This window comes from Myotis lucifugus, unplaced genomic scaffold (genome assembly GCF_000147115.1).
Source record: "Myotis lucifugus unplaced genomic scaffold, Myoluc2.0 scaffold_738, whole genome shotgun sequence".
In the NCBI taxonomy this organism is placed as follows: Eukaryota; Metazoa; Chordata; class Mammalia; order Chiroptera; family Vespertilionidae; genus Myotis; species Myotis lucifugus.
Genome location: NW_005871786.1, coordinates 79,459 through 90,538, shown reverse-complemented (window position 1 = coordinate 90,538; position 11,080 = coordinate 79,459). Strand labels below are relative to the sequence as shown.

General features: G+C 46.8%; 1 protein-coding gene across 12 annotated transcripts in view; it reads right to left on the bottom strand.

Moving 5' to 3' along the window:
• Positions 1-11,080, bottom strand: part of SMARCA4 (SWI/SNF related, matrix associated, actin dependent regulator of chromatin, subfamily a, member 4) — a 93,675-nt gene extending 82,595 nt beyond the window's left edge. For 6 of the 12 annotated variants that reach the window (XR_002827020.1, XM_014447994.2, XM_014447995.2 and 3 more), the window contains exon 1: positions 10,828-11,000. The gene's annotated coding sequence lies outside the window, so the exon portion shown is untranslated. Of the gene's footprint in view, positions 1-10,827 lie in introns of all 12 variants that reach the window. The other 6 variants (XM_014447997.2, XM_006105948.3, XM_014447998.2 and 3 more) reach the window with 3 other exon arrangements.

Below are 11,080 nucleotides of genomic sequence, written 5' to 3'. Positions count from 1 at the left end.
GGGGTTGGGGCGCAGCCGTCTCTCTATCACCACAGAGCAGGGCCAATCAGGGGGTTGGGGCGCTGCACCTGTCACACTGAGCAGGGCCGATCAGGGGGTTTAGGGAGCTGCACCTGTCACACACAGAGCCGCAGGGCGATCAGGGGGTTGGGGAGCTCCCCCCCTGTCAGGCACAGAGCAGGGCTGATCAGGGGGTTGGGGCACCTTCCCCTGTCACGAACAGAGCAGGGTGGATAGGGAGGTTGTGGCCCCGCCCCCTGTCACACACAGAGCCGCAGGGCAATCAGGGGTTTTGGGCACTGCCCCCTGTCACGCTGATCCCGGTGCCGGGAGGCCTCGCGGCTCCGCTGATCCCGGTGCTGGGAGGCATATTACCCTTTTACTATATAGGATAGAGGCCTGGTCACGGGTGGGGGCAGGCTGGTTTGCCCTGAAGGGTGTCCTGGATCAGGGTGGGGGTCCCCACTGGGGTGCCTGGCCAGTCTGGGTGAGGGGCTGAGGGCTGTTTTCAGGTTGGCAGGTGACTGAAGCTCCCAACCGCTCCTTTTTTTCTTTTATTTTTTTTTTCTGGGACAGCTTTAGCTCTGAGGCTCAGCTCCAGCTCTGAGACCTCAGCTGCTGAAAGCAGGTTTCTGGCCTTTGTTTACCTTCTGTATTTGAAACAATGTTTCGGTCCTGCTGGCTGAAGCCTGGCTGACTAAAGCAGGTTTCTGGGGTTTGGTTTAGCTTCTATATTTGTTACAATGTTTCTTAGAGTTGCAGCTCAGAGGCCGGCAAGGCAGGCGGGGAAGCTTGGCTTCCTCCCTCACTGAAGCAAGCAAGCCTCCCTGTTCGCGTCAGCTGCCTGGCTGCTGGCCGCCATCTTGGTTGGCAGTTAATTTGCATATCTCCCTGATTAGCCAATGGGAAGGGTAGCGGAGGTACGGCTAATTACCATGTTTCTCTTTTATTAGATAGGATTATGTGTAACACTGTAAAAGTTAGGTTACAAAATTTTTATTAAAACATTTCTTACATACCGTTATATTGGCTGGGCTGCAAAAAAATTCATTGTGGGCTGCGAGTTTGACGTGCTTGCTTTGGATCCCCTAGCCACAGGGTCTGGAAGTGACTTGGCCATGTCACCTCTCCTCTATTTCTCTGAGAAGCATCCAAAATGCCAAACAGTCAGGACCCCACATAATCCATGCTGCAGAAGTTGTGGCACCATTAAAAGTGAATGAGGGGGCTCTGTGCAAATGGACAGTCAAAAGCTGCTGCAGTTAAATATTTTACCCTCTTCGTTCTCCCTGTGTGATCTACAATAATAATCTGCTTTGTGTTGAAATTTATTGCTGTGTTGCTGACAATTACCTAAAAGAGAAACTGGAGTGCTTCACTGGGCTGGAAAAAGTTTAGCTAAATCAGAAAGCAGGTCCAATTAAGCAAGTTCATTCTATATATATAAAAGGCTAAGTTGACTCGCACATGCACAATTCATGTAAAGATCTCGCTGGTGTCAATCGCATGCGTGTGTTTCAATCTGTCATTGTTGATTATGAATTTGGTTGACATTTCTATTATAAAGGGCGAATAGCAATATTAAAATAATTCTTTTAATTTTCTTTCACTATGCACAAATTCATGTACCAGGCCACTGGTCTTACTATAATACAATATATATAATATGCAACATATGTGTTAATCAAGTGCTTATGTTATTAGTAAGGCTTCCCGTCAACAGTAAGCTATTAATAGTTAAGTTGTTTTTGTTGTTTTTTAAAATATCTTTATTGATTTCAGAGAGGAAAGGAGAGGGAGAGAGGGATAGAAACATCGATGAGAGAGAATCATCGATTGGCTGCCTCCTGCACATGCCACACTGGGGATTAAACATGAAACCCGGGCATATGCCCTGACCTTGAATCAAACCGTGACCTCCTAGTTCACAGGTCAATGCTCAACCACTGAGCTGGACAGTAGTTAAGTTTTATAGGAGTAAAAGTTATGTTTCGATTTGCAACATTGTTTAAGGATCAACTGTACTATATATGCATGTTAATCGAAGCATAGAAGCCAACATACACCAAACTATCAGCAGCAGCCATCAGCTCTCTGGAGGTGTATGATGGGAAACTTCACATTTTCCACTTCAGAGATTTCTGGTATTTTTTTCTTTGTGTGTGTTTGTTTGTTTATAATAACCATCTATTACTTCCATAACCAGATTTTTAGAAATGTTTTAAATATTTTTTATTGATTTTTTTAGAGAGAGAGGAAGAGAGAAAAAAAGAAAGAGAGGAATATGAATGTGAGAGTAATAAATAGATTGGTTGCCTCCTGCATGCCCCCCACCGGGGATCAAGCCCACAACATGGGCATGTGCCCTGACGAAAAAATCGAAATGGCAACCTTTCGGAGCATGGGAGGACACCCTACCAACCGAGCCACTTTTTAAGGAAAAATACCTAGTTAGAAAAATACTCGGGAACTACATACCCAGAAAAGAGGCCCAGGAAGTGCCTTTGTGGAAATAAAAGAGAAAAATGAAAGGATTTGAAACTGCATTATGTTCCATCTACTTTCAACTTCATCAAAATTATCATCTAAAATAAAACATCTCTGGCCATCAAATGTGGAACAGGAGTGCTGGAGGATTAGTCCAGTTTCTTCTTTCCTAACACCCTTGCCTTTTGTCTTATAAGTTTAAAAAAGTACCCTGGTGGCCAGCCTCTGTGGCAGGAAAAGCTGTTAACAAGCAATCTAGACCCTCTGCTATCTGCTTGCTGGAATTATGGTGTATGTTTTTTCATCTTGCCAGAAAAACGGCTTTATATTTCAGGTTGGCCCAGAATATTTGCTGTTTTTTGGGGTGTGTGGAGAAATTTATTTACATACACGTTTTATCAGCAGAGTCAACATTACAGTCAAGTTATAGCAGGGTGTTCATACCCAGCAATAGTGGCTGGGCAAAACCAGCCTCATGCCTTACATTCAAAATACAAAACATTTCCCTCCTAATAAATCTACTAAGAAAAACCCTCCACACTTGTACTGATGGTGTGGAGTGCGCTAGTAAATGAACCTGGAAGGATGTTAAGGGGCAGGCATCTGTGGACTTAGGGACCTTGTGGAAATGGCTTATTCCTGAGACTGTGCCTCCCCATCACTGTGTCCAATAGAACTTCCCTTGCAATATAATTACGTAGCAAAACCTTGCCCTGCATTTAAAAGGGAATACATTTTAGAAAGGAAAAGTCATGTCACAATCAATTACAATGGCTTTTCAGTTCTACCTAAAAGGTAGGCATGCTGAATTGTTACCAAGTATTATTATTTTTTTAAAAAATTTTTTTTATTCATTTCAGAGAGGAAGGGAGAGGGAGAGAGAATCAACTATCAGCTGCCTCCTGCATGCCTCCTACTGGGGATCAAGCCCACAACCCAAGCATGTGCCCTAACTGGGAATCAAGCCAAGATCTCCTGGTTCATAGGTCGATGCTCAAACACTTAGCCACACAGGCCAGGCTTTTTTTTTTTTTTTTTTTTAATCCTCACCTGAGGCTATGTTTCCATTGATTTTAGAGAGAGAGGAAGGAAGAGAGAGGGAGGGAGGGAGAGAGAAAAAAAACATCAATGCGAGAGAGAAACTGTTGCCTTCCACATGCACCAAGACCAGGGATCAAATCTGCAACTTGGGTATGTGTCCTGACCTAGAATCAAACCCGCCACCTTTCCATATACAGGGCAGGATGACACTCCAACCAACTGAGCCACGCTGGCCAGGGACCAAGTATTATTTCTAGCACTGGGGATTATGTATCATTTTATTCATCGGAATCTACCCTTGCCCATTTAAAAAGTTTTTTCATTCACTTGACAACCACTAAAGAGTAACTCCCCACATACAACATGCCAGAAGACATGACAACCAGGTTGGTTTTCTGCCCTATCTGTCAAGGAAATGTACTGTCTTTACGTCAAGAACACAAACACTATCCTATTATCCATTAGATATGTGTTTTTTAAACTCTTTTGAGCATGACCCAGAGTCATGACTTGGCCCAACACAAACATACACCAAGTAATTGCAACAAGCTTTACAAATCTTTCCTGACCCTGCTCCTGTTAAGCCTAGTCAACCCTGGATGGATGTCATGACTCACTGCTGGGTTTGTTATAGCCTGCTGTACAGTCAACACTGAGCAAGACATGATCCCTGGAGAGGGCTGAAGGGAACTTCCCACAAGAAAAGAGCTTAGAAAGTACAAGGAGGCGTGGCACCTATACCTGCCAAGTATCACTTGGGACAGACCTCCCAGCCACCCCAAATACCAACTGACTCTGAGCGAAGCAAGGTTCTAGGCCAGGGGTGGGCAAACTTTTTGACTCGAGGGCCACAATGGGTTCTTAAACTGGACCGGAGGGCCGGAACAAAAGCATGGATGGAGTGTTTGTGTGAACTAATATAAATTCAAAGTAAACATCATTACATAAAAGGGTACGGTCTTTTTTTTTTTTAGTTTTATTCATTTCAAACGGGCCGGATCCGGCCCACGGGCCGTAGTTTGCCCACGGCTGTTCTAGGCACTGGGCATCCAGGAGAAACAGTCTCTGTCTGGTGGGACTAATAACTGAGTGACAGAAACAAACATACAAATAATATGACATGTCATGTAGGGGGTGGAAGTGTTATGAAAAAATAATCAGAGTTAGCACTCAAGCTGACGGCAGGTACTCTTTCAAACATGGTGGCCAGAGATGGTCTGTCCATTGCTATCTATGGACAGAGGGACCAGCAAGTGCAAAGGCCCTGGGGTAGGGCCTTGTTAGAGTGGAGCAGGTGATGGGGGTGTGGCAGATGAGGTCAGAGATTGGTGGGGAGAGCAAATCACAGGTTTTGAGGGCAATGATGAGGAGGTAAGGGGTCTACTCTAGGTAGATTGGGAAACCACTGCAAGGTTCTGGACAGGGCAGTGACACAATTTGATAAAAACTTTTCTAAGATTTCTCTGGACATGCTGGTGCAACAGATAGGGTGAGAGTCCAGGTGACTAGCAGGGCCTCAGCTAGCACATGCCATTTGAAATATAAAAAGCGCCCCTTACTTGGGGCTCCCCAGCTCTGGAGCCAAATTTGGCAAAGTCCAGCCAGGATGAATTTCAGCCCCAACTCGCATCCCCTCGGTTCAGCACTGATGACTAAGAGACTACGGTAGGAACAGACGATTGTATGCTCAGAGAGGTTAACTCATTTGCCCAAAGTCATGCAGGGAGCCCAGCAGGTGTGGCTCAATGGTTGAGCATCCACCTATAAACCAGGCAGTCACAGTTCGATTCCCGGTTGGGGCACATGCCTGGTTTCAGGCTTGATGCCCTGTAGGAAGTGTACAGGAGGCAGTTGATCGATGATTCTCTCTCATCACTGATGTTTCTCTCTCTCTCTCTCTCTCTCTCTCTCTCTAAAAATCAATAAAAACATTTTAAAAAATTCATGCAGGGAGTAGAGTCCTCAAGTCTGTGTGACTGCAAGGTCTGAATAACTGATTCGGCTGAGGATCAGAAGGTATAGGACAGTGGTCGGCAAACCGCGGCTCTTTGGCCCCTTGAGTGTGGCTCTTCCACAAAATACCACGTGCGGGCGCACACGTACAGTGCGATTGAAACTTCGTGGCCCATGCGCAGAAGTCAGTTTTCGGCCTGGGGGAGTCTATTTTGAAGAAGTGGCATTAGAAGAAGTGGGGGTCGGTCGGGTGACGGGCGACGCGGCGCAGGCGGGCACGCAGCGCGGGGGAGGCATGTGCGATTCATGCACGAGGTGAGTGAGCCAGTCAGTCAGCAGTCTCATTGTGCAGTGGTTAGTGCTAGTCGCGTCCGCAAATCGCGTGCGGGTGACAAAAGTACCTACTCGAAGCATAAAGTTACCTGTATTTTTCCAACCAGCTGCAAATCCTACAGGTATTTTTGTCATCAATTTAAGAATTGTAATTATTTTGTGTTGGTGGCTTTATTATTATAAAATGAAACATTTTTTTAGGTGCCCTGTTTGACATGGCTACAAAGAAGAAGCAAACTACCTATATAGTTTAAGTTTAAAAAATTTGGCTCTCTTGCCCTAACTGGTTTGGCTCAGTGGATAGAGCGTCAGCCTGCGGACTCAAGGGTCCCAGGTTCGATTCCGGTCAAGGGCATGTACCTTGGTTGCAGGCACATCCCCAGTAGGGAGTGTGCAAGAGCCAGCTGATCGATGTTTCTCTCTCATTGATGTTTCTAATTCTCTATCCCTCTCCCTTCCTCTCTGTAAAAAATCAATAAAAAATATATTTAAAAAAAAAAAAAATTTGGCTCTCAAAAGAAATTTCAATCGTTGCACTGTTGATATTTGGCTCTGTTGACTAATGAGTTTGCCGACCACAGGTATAGGAGGAAGAGAGCCTGGAAGGGTGTGAAGTACAGCAAAGAGAAGCCCCCCACAGGCAGGAGCACACAGGAGGTGTTCTGTGGAGATGGGCAAGGGTACTCAGTACACAATCAGTCCAGGCTGTGATCAGAAACACTTGGCAGTCACCAGGGCCAGAATCAGCTCTCAGGATATAGCAAACGGCTTGCTGTGCTTTAGTATCACCATTAGGACAGTGAGACCATACACTGTGTCACTTCACTGGCACTCACAGGGCAAGTCAGGGTGACATACATCAAACCTGCCACCTCAAGTCTCCCACTGTAACAGGTGAAGCAGCAACTGCCATGCGGCCACCTGCATCCTGAGCCAGCAGGGCGCGACCTGCCGGTTAAAGGAGAACTTAAACCAGCCCAAAGAACCATTTTAAAGGCCACTGCTACTAAAAACAGAGTCAACCCTCCTTTACCACACTCACGGCTGGTGAACTTCACAAAGCAAAACTCAGACTGATCTCAGTGACAAGTGTCCATGTGCAAAAACGAAGACATGTTCCTTTAGCAAAGTAAACAAGTCCCAAAGTGAAGCTCTGGAAACCACTTGGGGTTACAAAGGCCAGGAAGGGGTCAGAGCAGGTTTATTCTAGCTAACATGTACCTGTTTTCTAAAGAAAGCACCTGCCCTGAGAGAATTGGGGGGAAATCGATGCATCCCCTCATTTTTCTCTGCCCTGTGAAATCTGACCTCCCCATAAACCCAGCTACACCTGGTGCTTTCCTTCCCTATCAATATAGGAAAATGAGTACAGGCCGAATTTAATTTCTCATGCTCACCAAATCCATATCCTGAAAAATTAATAGCAGCAGCATGCAACTAACAGAAAATTCCAACCAAGACATCAGTGATCATATTCATGAGGCTTATACTTCTTTGAGATGTTAAGTATAAGGTCAACAGCAATGGCAGCTCTCCATTTGGCTTCAAACTTGATTCTGACATGTTTCCCCTTGGACATTTCCCCCCATATTCCAGCAGCTGTTGCTTCCCTTTTATAATAGGTTTTCCACATCCCTTTAATTCTAATTTTTAAAAAAAACTTCAATTTTCTCTTAAATATTCCAATCAATGTTACAAATTATAAGAAAATATGTGAAATTAACAAATGTTTGCTATTTTCAAAAGCCATGCCACCAAACGTGCCTCTTCCTTTCCAATGCCTTATGGTGAAATTGAAAAGCATCAAATTTTTAAGTATTAAGGGAAAATGGAGGAGTCTATTTTTTTTAAATATATTTCTTTATTGATTTCAGAGAAGAAGGGAGAGGGAGAGAGAATCATCGATCAGCTGCACCCGAGCATGTGCCCTTGGTCAGAATCAAACCTGGGACCCTTTAGTCCGCAGGCTGATGCTCTATCCACTGAGCCAAACCAGCTAGGGCAGGAGTCTATTTCTTCATTACCACCTTGAATCATACAAAATGACTACAATTTGGCAAAAATATATTCTGTACCCACCAAGATGTTGTAGGAATCCTAATGACAACAGCTACCAAATGGTTAGCACTATGCACCAGGCACCCTGTAAGCAACTTACATTTGTCATTTTTTGTTGTTGTTTAGTCCTTACAGCAATCTTACAAGTTGGGTACTATTACTACCCGCCTTTGGCAAATAAGAAGACAGATATAAGCAAATCAGAACAGGGCCCTTGTCTGCCTGCTCCTGGTTGAATCACCAGCTCCCAGCAGTGCCTGCCTCATGGCAGACACTCAATGCACATTTGTTTGCTATATGAATGGGGAATGAGTGGTTGGGCCACTTCTTGCACAACTCCCATTCACACTGTGCTCTGTCTGTGGCCGGTGTGAATGAGTCCCTCCTGAGCCACTTCTTGCACAACTCTAGGGGACGCTATTGACATTGTGTTCAGTCTTTTGTTAATGTAAATGGGTCCCTCTGTACATGGCAGGCAAGGAATGATGACCGAGGCTAAAATCAACTGGCACATCTGAGGATTTACTATGTGCCAGGCAGGCACTCTGTCACTTCCATTTCTCTGAGGCACCAAGGAAAGTGGCAAAACCAAAAGTCAAACCCAGGGTGGTTGACTGGAGAGCCCCTGGTGAAGAAACACCCCTGGATGTGTTTCTTTGCCAGCAGGATGTTGTTCTCACCAGACATTTGCCCAAAATACGTAATTCTTCCCGCTCTCCCACATCTGCATTAGGATTACCTCCCATTGTTTTGAGGGTCCACAAGGAGTGGTAAAGAATGCAAATGAAGATGTGTATGTTTGCTTTTCAAAGACAAAGATTATACACCATGTACTGATGATGTCACAGTTCTGATGTCATCCCCCAGCCCTAACTCCAAAACTTACAAGATCAAAATGATTTTAGCCCTAACCGGTTTGGCTCAGTGGATAGAGCGTCGGCCTGCGGACTGAAAGGTCCCAGGTTCAATTCCGCTTGGTTGCGGGTACATCCCCAGTAGGAGGTGTGCAGGAGGCAGCTGATCAACGTTTCTCTCTCATCGATGTTTCTAACTCTCTATCCCTCTCCCTTCCTCTCTGTAAAAAATCAATAAAATATATTTAAAAAAAAAAAAAAAGGTTGGTGGTTTGATTCCCCATCAGGGAACAAGCCCAGTTTGCAGGTTTGATCCCCAGTTGGAAGTGCATACCAGAGGCAACCGATCAATGATTCTCTCTCACATTGATGTTTCTCTCTCCCCCAAAATCAATAAAAACCTATTTAAAAAAAAAAGATTTAGCGAGCTGTGTGTGAAACCAGGAGGTCTGATTCCAGAACCAGCGTTCCTCACCACCATCCCACACTACCATCCCATTCTCTCCTTCCCAGGAGAATGAAGTTTGGGAAACAATGGCCTTGAAAGTTAAAACCCAACAGCAACCAATGTTTATTGTTTACAACCACTCTGGTCCTGTGCCAAGAACTTCACACACATGTTCACTCAATCCAACCAAGGGCCCTTCATTCATTGCACACATGTTCACTAGGGCCTACCGTGTGCCAGGCCCAGGGTCCTCGGAATATGGATGTGTAATTACAAATTGAGGCAATGTGCCAGTGTAGCAGAGGGAACAATGACTGTGACAGGGCAGTCAAAATACAAGACTGGACATCCTCCCGGACTCTGAGTAAAAGCCCTCTCTTCCACACACCTTCCTGAGCTCTGGCTCACACCACTCCCTGGGCATCCACTGCTCTCCTCTCACGGAAAGAGTTGGGAGGATTAAATGATAGGCCAGGGGGAGCTGCTCCCACATTAACCACCTGTCATCCTAAAGATTGGAGAGGGTCCTCCCAACCATCTGACCCCAGTAGGGACTCGGGGATTTGCCGAACAATGAAGAAGCAGATTGGACCAGACAGTAACAGTGCTTCCACTTGCCAGGAACCATTTTACAGGCTTTCACCCAGCTCCATTTGTAACATTATTCTCATTTCACAAAGGAGGAAACTAAGAGGTTCAGAGAGATTAAACTATCTGTTAAAGTCACACAGCTAAGTAACCAAGCAAGCGCCAGGAATCATACAGTAATCTGGTCTGTCAATTCAAACTGAAAACTTGTTTCAAATTCCCGGGAAGTGGTTCTTACACTTATCTCCTACCTTCCCAAGGATTCCCTGGGGGGCGGGGAGGGATCAAAACCAGTGTCTCCAAGACTGTCACAAAACACTCTCCTGAAAGGCCCAGGTTTTACATAAAAACCTTAACCTGGAAAATCGACTGGTAGGAAGGGAAAAGAATGCAAAAACAATGTTTTCAATAGCAAACAATTCCCCCAGTCCTACCCCACTTGCTACCAACCCCACCCCTCCACTCAGGACAAACATTTTGAAGTTTCTACTTGCAAGAGATGGGGCGAGTTATTTATCTTTACTTTAAAAATCTAGAATATGTGATTTTTAAAATGAAATATTAGGTCATCTAACCCAAGGAGGCTGCGAATGCTCGTGTCCAGGCGACACCGCACACATTAAGGGTTTTTTCCTACTGAGTCGCGACCGCAACCTCGCCAAAAAGGCAACATTCGGGTCGGACCCGTTATAACAGCCAGAAAATCCCCGACGCCTCGCTTTTGTTACAGCCGCCACGGAGACCGCGATCACGGCCGGAACCCTGGCCCGCCGAGGGGGCGGCAAGCTTTGTCCGGCGAATCTGGCGAGAACGCGCGCGGGTGGCGCGCGGCCTCCACGCGGCACCGGCCCCCACCCCGCCGGCCCGCGGATTTCGTAGCCGCCGCAGCCTCACAACACAGCTTTCCTCGCGCGCGCGGTGCCGGCCGGGCTTCTTGACCCTCGGGCGCCTCCGTACCCCGGCCCGGCTCTAGGAGCCAGCAGCCCCCTCCCCCCTCGGCGCCCCGACTCCATTCAAACCGTCCTCCCATCCCCGTGCCGTTCCCCCGCGGCCCACGTTCCTTACCGGGAGCTGCCTGCACCGTCGCCTTCTCGGCGTCGCCCCCGCCCCTCTGGACGCTTTGCCGGGGGCTGAGTGGGCGTCTCGCCTCTCCTCACGAAACAAAGAAGCCGCCGCCGCCGCCACCAAGCGAGGTTAAACCTCGTGCGCGCGCCCGCCCGCCTTGGCCTCCCCCTACCCCGCTCACACGGCGCCCGCGCCCCCGCGGCGCGCGCACTCGCCGACTCCCCTACCCCCCCCCCTCACCGATGGCTTCTCC